The 12,332-nt window shown below is 37.7% G+C and overlaps 1 pseudogene across 1 annotated transcript; it reads right to left on the reverse strand.

Annotated features, from left to right (window-relative positions):
* Positions 1-324: 324 nt before the first annotated feature.
* On the reverse strand, positions 325-9,824 carry LOC309802915 (ATP synthase subunit g, mitochondrial-like; annotated as a pseudogene). Its single transcript has 2 exons — positions 9,757-9,824; positions 325-682 (listed from the first exon to the last, which is right to left on the reverse strand). The product of its transcript is annotated as an ATP synthase subunit g, mitochondrial-like (transcript).
* Positions 9,825-12,332: the final 2,508 nt, after the last annotated feature.

Genomic DNA, 12,332 nt, shown 5'->3' on the forward strand with positions numbered 1-12,332 from the left:
TTGAAATTGTTAATTTGAAATAGCCTTGATTTTGGGGAAATATTTGTCTTTGAAAAAGACATCAAAAAATCTATGTCAAAAACTGATAGTAGATTTTCCATTTATTGACGTTTCTTACTTTTTAAGAATAAAGGCCTAATCTGATAACTTCTGACTGGTAATCATATACTGCTACTTTGGGTTAAAAATACTTTTACAAAATGAAATCTAGGTTTTAGTGTCTAATTATTATACCAACATTCATGGACAAAGTTGAAATAAATTTTGGTTAAACACTGAAAACTTTTTTTTTTTGACACTGTTTTATTTTATTTAAATAGCAGTCTGCTCACACATGGTCCAAGAACGCCCAAATAGTAAAGCAAAGATTGGTCTTCAAACATCATAGCTAATGATGCCATGCTTTGCCTATGATCTCGCCAACATAAAACCACATCCACACCTCAGTGGCCACCAAACCATTCAGTAGAGCTTCCATAACTGTGAAGCTACCAGTTTGAGCACTATTGATAATGTTTTTCAAGCTCTGAATAGCTGTAGGGATCTCAGCAGGGGTTGGAGGAACCACTCAACCTTAGCATAGTGCCAAAATGTGGCCAATCAAGGCTTCGAGTAAGTCACGGCAGCGTTGACCAGCACTGGGGCCTTCTCCATGAGGTTACAGACAAACTGGGTCGTGGTTCTAGGATGGAAAGCCTGTCACCCCAAGTGGCCGGCTTGAAAACTTTTAATTCTGAGCCAACATATGGATTTTTTAAGGATTATAAATAACTGAGCCCTGTACAAATACATAAATTACGCTTATCTTCTGTTTACAGGAATAATAAATACAAATGCACTTAAAGCTTCCTTATAGTGAAAATCACAGCTTATAATATGGAATTAAATATTGGTGAAACTTTAAACAGTGTTTGGAAAGCTGAGCGTTATTGAAGTAGACTTCTGGAAATGTTAGCTTTTTTTTTTTTTTTTAAACAAAATTCACATTTTATTTAGGTGGAAATAAACTATACAAAATTGATTTTCTTCACCAAAAATAACAGCAGTATTTTCTGTATTATTCCTTATGTGTTTCATAAAGGCAAAGGTATAAATAATCCTATATGCAAATATCCCAGCTCAAAATACCCCCCCTAACTGAAATGATCACTTCAGTATGAAAGACTTTGAACAATGTTAGAAAAGCTACTTAGCAGGATATTGCAATAGACCAATGAGAGTTAATGGATCCTTGTGTTACTTATATATCTATTGGAGCAATAGAAATAATGAGTGGATGGATAAAGAATATATATTTGAGATAGAACTACGTAGGACTTGCTGATGAATTTGATGTCAAGGTTTAGAGAGGAAATAATGATTACTCCTAGGTTTTTGGCTGAGCATTTGGTGTGTAGAGTGGTAGCATTTCCTGACACAGAGAACATTGGAATAGAAATAGGTTTTCATGGGAGTGAAACCGTGCAACTCAGATTGGACTTGAACCCACGTTCTGGTACTCGAACCCAGCCTAAACCCAGATTGGGACTTGAACCACTTTTAATTGAGATCACACACCTTGTCTCGGGACTTAATGAAGCTCAGGTTCTTTATGTCTCATTACAGAAAGAATTCACTGAGAGACAAAATGATAGCTAAGTGGATTTATTTAGAGAGATACACATTCCATAGACAAGAATGCAGTCCATCTCAAAAGGCAAGAACAGCCTTGGGAGAAATACAGTCCACAGACAAGAGTGTGGACCATCTCAGAAGGCAAGAGGCCCTGAAATATGGCATGATTAGTTTTTATGGGCTGGGTAGTTTCATAGGCTAATGAGTGGGAGGATTATTCCAACTATTTTGGGGAAGAGGTGGGAATTTCCAGGAATTGGGCCACCACCCACTTTTTGGTCTTTTATGGTTGGCCTTGGAACTCTCATGGCACTGGTGGGTGTGTCATTTAGCATGCTAATGTATTACAATGAGAGAGTATAATGAGGTTCAAGGTCTACGGGAAGTCAAATCTTCTGCCATCTTGGACCTAATACCAGTTTTTGTCATGTCCTATGGCTATGTCATTCTTTAAAGGTTTTGCCCTACCCCCTTCCCTCCTGCTTCAGGAGTAGGACTGTTGGGGAAGTGACTTACTACTAGACTGTTAAATATTAATATGTGTGTGTGTGTGTGTGTGTGTGAGAGAGAGAGAGAGAGAGAGAGAGAGAGAGAGAGAGAGAGAGATAGAGAGAGAGAAGGAGTTTGGTTGACTGATTCAGGGGAGAATCAAAAGTTAGAAAGGAGGATAAATGGGAGGCAGTTGACCAAGACGGCCTTAAAATTTCCCTCAGGTTGACTAAACTTTAGACAGGCTTCTGACTCTTAAGCTCCTGATCTACCTTTTCCTAGAGCATTTACTTTAGAACACTTGTAAATTCCCCTTATGATATAAGTCTTTTTGAAAGCCTTTTGCCAGTTTTACAACCCATGAATGACTTTCTCAAGGACCTGAGGGCCATCCCTTTGAAATGTAATCATCAAGGAAGGTAAAGTCCTTATCTCTCAGTTTCTAGAGGAAAGCAGGAACCTAACTTCAATGGGCTCTAAATAGCAAACACAAATAGCCTAATAAGAGTTACACATTTGCAAACTCAGACATAACTCACTATACTCAACATCTCCCATTGATTAACCTTCCCTGTAACTTCTCTTAAATTAATGGAACATGACATTTAGGCCCTTGCTACTGTGATCTGAGGACCAGCAACATCAGCCTTCCTGGGTGCTGGTTGGAAATGAAAAGAGTTCAGATCCCAACCCAGGTCTACTAAATCATAATCTGGTTTTTAGTTAGATCCTCAGGGGATTCATATACCCACTAAAGTTTGAGAAACACTGCATTAGGTTATCTAGGGAGGGAAACTAGACTTCAAAGGCAGTAGGGGTGGGTAACGAAGAATGAAACAGTGGACTGGTTGTGCAGTTAAAGTTGAAATGTTGGGCTTCCCTGGTGGCGCAGTGGTTGAGAGTCCGCCTGCCGATGAGGGGGATGCGGGTTCGTGCCCCGGTCGGGGAGGATCCCACATGCCGCGGAGCGGCTGGGCCCGTGAGCCATGGCCGCTGGGCCTAGGCATCCGGAGCCTGTGCTCCGCAATGGGAGAGGCCGCGACAGTGAGAGGCCCGCATACCGCAAAAAAAAAAAAAAAAAAAAAAGTTGAAATGTTATTAGAGTGTGGGCTGTAGAATAAATTAGATGGAAGGATGGGCTAGCCTGGCTAAAGAGAGGGATGTGAATATAAGGTGAGTTAGTGAGGTTGTTGATAATAGCATGGTCAAATGTACAATCACAGTAGGATTGGCTGGCAGTAATCTGGGGGCTAGATTCGTCTGTGGGAGGTCTTTAAAGGTTATGGCTGTCTAAGTAAGTATATTGGGCAATGGCATGAGTATCAAATATTTTGTGTTTTTAAAAGTCAAGAGAAGGAAGCATGGCTTAGAAGTATCAATAACACCCTTGTGTTATCTTCCAGTTGTGAGGTACATATGAAGGGGAAATTAAAAAGTAGCCTTGTCTTGAGAGGGCTAGGTGGAGGCTGTGACCTCAGGAAAAAGCCAGGATTTAGATGAGACAGGAGTTGGCAAACTTTCTGTACAGGTCCACCTAGCAAATATTTTAGGCTTTGTAGGCCACCTGGTCTCTGCCACAACTACTCAACTCTGCTCTTATAGTGGGAAAGCAGCCATAGACCTTATGTAATTGAATGAGTGATTCAATAAAACTTTATTTACAAAAAATAGGCATCAGGCTGAATTTGACCTGGAGGCTATAATTTGCAGACTCCTGAGTTAAGGTATCAAGGTAAAGAAAGTGATGATGATGATGGTATGGGGATATTTAATCCTGGATTTCAGAGGAATCTAGAAAACACTGGGATGCTGAAGAGCTGTGGTAGATTTGTGTCAAGTTAGGAGATATATAAAGCAGTGTGGCAGAAACTGTGAGTGAGCCGGGATTTCTGCTGGTAATGTAAATAAAAAGCAACATGAGGCATGGAAAACTAGTCCTGATATTCTTTAAAAATTTTAAATTAACCACATATTTCACAATATTTTATACATGCACAATAATATATTATAAACTATATAGAAGCTATATAAAACAAGATGAAACTCATGTGTCCAGGTTAAGGAACAGGATGTTAGGAATATTTTGAAGCCCCTGTGCGTCCCCTCATATTCTTATTCATCTCCTCTCTCCAAAGGCGAGCTCTGCTCTAAATTTTGTGTTTATCCTTTCCCAGTTTTTCTGTACCTGGAACTCAGTTAAAGAACAAATCTAGAATTTAACAGACTGAATAGAGACCTCTGGAGAGATTGAGAAATTTCTCTCCCAGAGGTGTGTATTTACATTACAAAGGCAGATAAAATCTGATGTCAGTCATCCATTTACATTCCAAAGGGTTAAAAATTGGGAAACTTCCTCTTCACTTCCCAGAGAAGATTTGTTTTTCCCTGGAAGATAAAGTTTATTTCTCTCTCTCTGGAGGAGAAGGAGGCAGCTGGGCAGTATGTAATCCCTATTTGCTCCCAGAATTATAATTTTGGGGTTTCTCTCCTTTGGGGCAAGAAACCTCCCTTGTGCACTTGCAGGCCCAACCATATGGCTCGCACTGCATCACCTGGAAGGGGGAAAATGAGGTATGGGGAACAGATGTACTTACTGTTGTATTAATAATCTTCCCTGATCCAGAAACCTTATGTTTGTTTTCAGGACAAAGTAAACGAATATAGATATCAAACACCTACCATCATCAACAGCAAATACATATTCTTGTCAAGTGTGCCCTGGGTTCTGAGGGTTTAGAAGTCCTATTTCTCCAAGGTATACAACAGGTTCACCATGGACACAGCAAGAGCTTTATTGAATTATAAGCTGTGTCATCTGCCTGGAACTTTGGGCTTCCCGTGTTCAGGGGCTAGCAGATGAGAAGATTCATCGCAGGGGCAATCGACTTGCTTTATAAGAAGGTAGGGCTGCTGTTACACAATAGGGACAGGGAAGAATATGTTCATGTACTTGGGCACTGCTTGATAATTCCTTATACAATTTTAATGGTCAGTGGACAGGTGTAACAGCCACAACCTGGGAACATAATGTCCAAGGCTCAGACCCCTCAAGGACGAGGGACTATGTCACACTACCCAGTAAGAAGTGCTAGCTTAGGAGAGAAGAATCTACAATGGGTGGTAGAAGACAGAGATGATGTCAGTTATAATCCTGACAGCAGCTGCAGTGGTGATGACTGTCATTTGTCCCAGTGACCGTCCTTTTATAAGTTTCCACTAGGAAAAGAAGCCTATAATCCTCTATGAGCCACTCCCAGAATTTATAAGGATATTCAAGAAGCACAAGGAGTAGACTTTAGTGGACTCTATGCTGCACTGCCAAGATCCTTCTTTAAGATGGAAGGACTTATTCTCTCAGCCTCTGGGAGCACTCCTGTCAGACACCCCTCAGTTATCATCTTGTCCAAAGTCATATTCCCATCTTGGGGCAGCCCACATCCAGTGACTGTTCAGTGCAGGAGTATAAAGGCCTGCTCCTACTGGCCACCTTCTCCCTGCCCCTCCTCCTTTCTTCCCTTTCCACAGCTGTTGATTCCAAGAGAAGTCCCTTATAACTCCCCACATGCTAATTTCAGTCACTTGGTCTGCTTTGTTGGGAACCCCAGCAATAACACATAGCAGTTAATGAATTATTTTTAAAATATGTGTCTGAATGATGTGTTACTTTGAGGGATAAATATTGAAAGGGTCAGTTTATAGACGTTAAAAAGAAATATCCTTAAAGTTAGAGTTAAGGGGAAAATACAAAACCTGCTGGCAACATTGACTGGAGCTTAAGCACCTGATACAGCACCTTCCCTCCAGGAGGAATGAAAATTCACAGAGTATGGGACTTTTGCTTCTCAACTGTGTGGCAATAACGGTAGCAGTGACTTTACCCAGGAGCTTGTTAGGCTATCAGGTTCCACCCCAGAGCTACTGAATCAGATTTTGCATTTTACAAGATCCCAAGGTAATTCCTATCCAGTGATGTAGACCAATGATTCTCAACCCTGACTGCAAAATAGAAGCTTTGAAAAAAATGCTTATGCCTATGCCTCATTCTAAATAAATTCTATTAGAATTTCTGGGATATGGTGTCCAAGCATTAGTATATTATAAAAGTTCCCAAGGCCTTTTATAATGCATAGCCAGATTTAGTACTCATTGATACAAAGGGTCTTCAAGATTTCTTTTCCCCTTTAATGTCTTAGGTTAGTTACAAATGCCTATGAAATCCCTTTGGATTCCCATCACTAAGTCTCCATTTTTCTCTTAGAATTTTTAAGCTGTTTATCTCATTTCCATTCTTCCAACCTCAGAAAATCAAAATCTGGAACTCTATATTGATCAGTTTGTTTATTGTCTGATTCTAGCCTCTAGAAATTGCAGCTTTCTATCCTTTCTTCTCAATGGACTATGGATAAGGTGGCCATAAAGCTTAGCTTCCAGGTACAAATCAGTGCTCATGCTCACTCCTTTCACAATGCTGTTTCAGTTTGGTTTGAGGAATTTTTAATTTCAATGTATTTTTAGGGTCAGTCAATGAAGTTTGGCCCCAAGACAAATCATTCAATCCTTTGTTCCTTCCCAGTGCTTTGAGACATAGGACCAAAGAAAGGGATGAAAATATATAAATAGCTACAATGGTATCCAATTCCCAGACCACTGATTCTTGCTAAAGCAAACAAGTACAGAAGACAATTGGGGAAAAAAAAGCCCATCACTTCTTTCTACATAAAATAGGAGATAATTCAAATAGATTGAATTATGTAGACCTGAATAAAATAACATTATTTTAATAATAAAACACGCGTATTACATAGCAATTTTAAATATTCTTTGTGTGTAGGTCTTTCTCCACATGTTCTAGAAACCTTTCATTGACTAAAATAAACCAGTGAAATATAGGAAAAGGACATAATAGTTTAATATTTTGAAGTTATTTAATGATAAATGAAGAAAGTCTATCAGTATGTCTATATAGAAGTTTATTTGCATGAATATTCCTTGTACACTAAAGCCCATGTGAAAACAAATATATATTTAAAACATACATTAGATCTAGGAATATTTTATCACCGTCAAGGTGAGAGAACAGGAGAAGAAAATTTTGCTTATGTAAGTGGAAAATTTGTCAAACTGCTATTAAAATTTGGAATTTGGCAGTTTTGTCATTATTATTATTTTTTAAATAAATTTATTTATTTATTTATTTATTTTTGCTGTGTTGGATCTTGGTTGCTACGCACGGAGCTTTCTGTAGTTGCGGTGAGCGGGGGCTACTCTTCGTTGCAGTGCATGGGCTTCTCACTGCGGTGGCTTCTCTCATAGTGGAGCATGGGCTCTAGGCACGCAGGCTCAGTAGTTGTGGTGCACGGTCTTAGTTGCTCCATGGCATGTGGGATCTTCCCGGACCAGGGCTCGAACTCGTGTCCCCTGCATTGGCAGGCAGATTCTCAACCACTGCACCACCAGGGAAGCCCCTGTCATTATTATTTTTTACTTAGGAAATAATATTATTTTTTTTCTGAAAAGATAATACATTAAGATTCTCATATAGGAGAGAATCAACCAAAGGTCAAGAAAAGAAACTTCTTCACAAATTATAACATGTGTGGTAACTTACTTAAACATTTAGTGACTTCAAGTAACTATGCATATGCATCCAGATGTTAACACTGGACCTGATGTTACTGTCGGTTGCCTTATACATGAGTGACCAAATCCTATGCTTGAGATGGTGAAAGGAAAACCTGCAGGAATGGCCATTGCATGTTCACATGGAATTCTGCATTCCTTGGCTTTTTATACAAACTCTTTTAAAGATCATGATATCTCAACTCTCAACATGTATTCAGGACTATTTCCACTTTTTTTTTTTTTTTTTTTTTTGTGGTACACGGGCCTCTCACTGTTGTGGCCTCTCCCGCTGCAGAGCACAGGCTCCGGACGTGCAGGCTCAGCGGCCATGGCTCACGGGACCAGCCGCTCTGCGGCATGTGGGATCCTCCCGGACCGGGGCATGAACCCATGTCCCCTGCATCGGCAGGCGGACTCTCAACCACTGCGCCACCAGGGAAGCCCTATTTCCACTTTTAAGGAGTAGTAGTTTATCACTCATCTCTTTAGACCTTCAATTGGCTAAAAAATACTGACTGGCTTTATTGTATATTTTCTTTCTTTCATTTCCCCCTCCTCCCCAATTTAGATAATTCCTTCCATTGGCCTTAGCCATCTAAAATTTCTCATAATTATACATTCATATACAGATATCCTGCAGGCAATTATTTCCTTAGTGTATTTGTGTTTTCCCCTGTCTTACAATTGCCTTGACCAAAAGAAATGAGAGACCTAGAGATAATTTGAAAATATTTTTGAACTATTTTGAAAATAATTTTGAACTGGAATACTTTATATCTTGTTTTCAAATTCTAGCAAAATGATACTATCATTTTTCTGACTATATACATGCCTAAGAAGGAAAATTCAGAGCTTATTGTAAGAGTCACACTGGTCTTGTAGCAGCATAGACATATTATATTAACTTTGAAGACTTGAAATTATATCACTATAAGTTAACTGCCAAGATGAAAACTTGTTAATTTGATTTTACAGGTAATGGAACATTGAATACATTTTATGAATACTTGTGAAAATTCAACATGTAGAAAAAAATTCATTTATAGTCCTCTAAAAAACTCACGAATGGAGTTGTTTCACCTTGCGAATAACGTCAGGCCCAACTCTTTTCAGAGTAAGAAGTAATATTTACCATTTAGCTCTAAGGAAGGAGAAGGAATCTCATTTGTGTTTATGACTGAGAAATTAAGTATTTGTTAGCTTGTTGAATAAACTCATGTCATTAGGTAACCTTTTAAAATGTGTTTCCTTCAGAAAACTGAGATCACTAAATATCTGAAATATAAAAGGGATTTATAAGAAGGGAGGCTTTGTATCAACAGGGTATGAAACTTCAAGTATTTTGATAATGTGCACAATTTAATTATTACAGCCTTTTAAAGACCATGTCAAAACTTCAGTTATTTCTAGCTGTGGCTTCTGCCCTCAAGTAGCATGTTAATTAATTAAACATTTTGCCTACTTGGGTTTTTGCCAATAGATATTAAAGAGTATTGTTTGGGCAGTTTTCAAGGCTACTGTTAAAAATTATAGAATCACAGAATCATTAGCAGAGTCCAGTCATGTCATGGTGTGATGACAGGTTCTCTGACAGCAGAGCTTAGGGAAAATACTTCTGTAAACAGCCTTCCCAGATTAAGAGAAAAAATCCTGTTACTCCTTTTCCCCTCTGCTCTTGCTCTTCTTATCTGTTAATTTTTCTTTCCACTATACCAACAGCAGCCTGGTAGCTTTAGTAACTGAGTGCTTTGTCCTCATGAGACAAGAAGCTTATCAAACTTTTCAAACTTGAAAACCCATTCAGTTATCAGCAACCCAGTGACTGTCACAAACAGTATGTGCTGTGAATCACCACAAAGAAATGAAAAAGGTCCAAGTAACAAGTGGTCCAAAAATGTTTTCTGCTTCATGCTTAATTAACTCAGATGATAAGTCTTTGATGCATAAGCATGTGAACGTTTTCACCAGAACATATTGTCAACAACCCAGGAAAACATTATGGTGCAATAAGCTTTAGAGATAATTATTTACCTTTTGTTAATGTGTTTTGAATCGCAAACATTAGAATTCAGCCCTTTCAAATATGATGAAAAGGCCATGATTCCTAGAGCAAAATTAAAATCAGTATTATTTTTATGATTGCTTTCATAATTAGGAGTTCGTTTTTGGGAGAAATCCAAAATATTGATTTGCTTCAAAATCTCTAAATCCTTTTCTGCTTCCATAAACCATATATTTTCTTTTATCATGTACTACTCATAGAAAGTACTGGCAGAGATTCTATCACTTTAGACATTATAGTTAAAAGTAGATAAATTCTCTCTGTAAAAGAGTCTTCTATCAGCACAATCCTACCTATGTGGGAACATTTTAGAGTTACTTGATGAAAATATAGTCTCACTAATGTTTCCTTGTTTGTGTATCCCAGTTTTATATTCTTTGGCATATAGTAAAAAATTCCAAAAAACAAGGCTAAAACAAAAGGCAGTAATGAAAACAAGCATAACTGAGAATTCAGAAAGCTCTATGCAAATGGAAAAGCATATTGAAAGCAGTAAAAATGAGTAGGGGTTTACCCTCGGCCATATTTTCTTTTAATATTATCTGTTTTATAGGTTTTTAAAAAATATAAATACATATAGGGCTTCACATTTTTCCAATGTGTTTTAAGTTTCAAATGGCATAAGGAAATAGTGGTTTTTGTAAATCCAGAACATGTAGAGTGTCAGCACCTATTAAAATGTGTAGATGTTCAGCACAGATACAAATATTAATTGCCGATATTCATTTTTAAATAACCAATTTAAAACTAACCTATAGGTTATGGAGACTTGATCAATACTCAAATTATTTCTTATATGTTTCTTCATAAGAAAGATTATTATTTCTCTGATTCTATGCAAATCAGACCTTAAGAATGAAACTAGGTCTTATGAAATTTGTAAAACTATATGTGAAAAATTATTTATCTAAGCTTATATAAGTGTTATCTACCATTGCCAACAATTCTGATCATGTTGGACTGATATATACTGAGCATCTATAGTATAAATCTATTAAATACCTGCTTCTGTAGATATTGAGAAGGTTCTGTCTGCAAACCTTTTTTCTCTCTCTCTTTTTTAAAATGTTTTATTGAAGTATAGTTGATTTACAATGTTGTGGTAATTTCTGCTGTACAGCAAAGTGATTCAGTTATACATATATATATTCTTTTTCATATTCTTTTCCATTATGGCTTATCACAGGACATTGAATATAGCTCCCTGTACTATACAGTAGGACCTTGTTGTTTATCCATCCTATATATACTAGTTTGCATTTGCTAGTCCCAAACTCCCAGTTCTTCCCTCCCACCTTGGCAACCACAGGTCTGTTCTCTATGTCTGTGGGTCTGTTTCTGTTTCATAGATATGTTCATTTCTATCGTATTTTAGATTCCACGTACAAGTGATATCATGTGGTATTTGTCTTTCTCTTTCTGACTTACTTTGCTTAGTATGATAATCTCTAGATCCATCCATGTTGCTGCAAATGGCATTATTTCATTCCTTTTTATGGCTGATTAATACTCCATTGTGTGTGTATATATGTAAACACACACATCTTCTTTATCCATTCATCTGCTGGTGGACATTTAGGTCATTTCCATGTCTTGGCTATTGTAAGTAGCACTGCCACGAACATAGAGGTTCATGTATCTTTTTGAATTATAGTTTTGTCTGGGTATATGCCCAGGAGTGGGATTGCTGGACCATATATCAATAGTAATTCTATTTTTAGTTTTCTGAGGAACCTCCATACTGCTTTCCATAGTGGCTGTACCAGCTTACATTCCCACCAACAGTGTAGGAGGGTTCCCTTTTCTCCACACCCTCTCCAGCATTTGTTATTTGTAGACTTTTTGATGGTGGCCATTCTGTCTGGTGTGAAGTGGTACCTCATTGTAGTTTTGATTTTCATTTCTCTAATAATTAGCAATGATGAGCATCTTTTCATGTGCCTGTTGCCCATTTGTATGTCATCTTTGGAAAAATGTCTGTTTAGGTCTTCTGTTTGGATTGGGTGTTTTTTTTGTTTGTTTGTTTTTTGCTTGTTATTGAATTGTATGAACTGTTTGTATATTTTGGAAATTAAGCCTTTGTCAGTCACATCATTTGCAAATATTTTCTCCTAGTCTGTAGGTTCTCTTTTCATTTTGTTTATGGTTTCCTTTGCTATGCAAAAGCTTGTAAGTTTGATTAGGTTCCATTTGTTTATTTTTGCTTTTATTTCTATTGCCTTGGGAGACTGACCTAAGAAAACATTGGTACGATTTATGTCAGAGAATGTTTTGCCTATGATCTCTTCTAGGAGTTTTATGGTGTCATGCCTTATGTTTAAGTCTTTAAGCCATTTTGAGTTTATTTTTGTGTATGGTGTGAGGATGTGCTCTAACTTCACTGGTTTACATGCAGCTGTCCAACTTTTCCAACACCACTTGTTGAAAAGACTGTCTTTTCCTCATTGTATACCCTTGCCCACTTTGTTGAAGATTATTTGTCCATAGGTGTGTGGGATTATTTCTGGGCTCTCTATTCTGTTTCATTGATCCATATGTCTGTTTT

Source organism: Mesoplodon mirus (genome assembly GCF_964341445.2).
Source record: "Mesoplodon mirus genome assembly, chromosome: 4".
NCBI lineage: Eukaryota > Metazoa > Chordata > Mammalia > Artiodactyla > Ziphiidae > Mesoplodon > Mesoplodon mirus.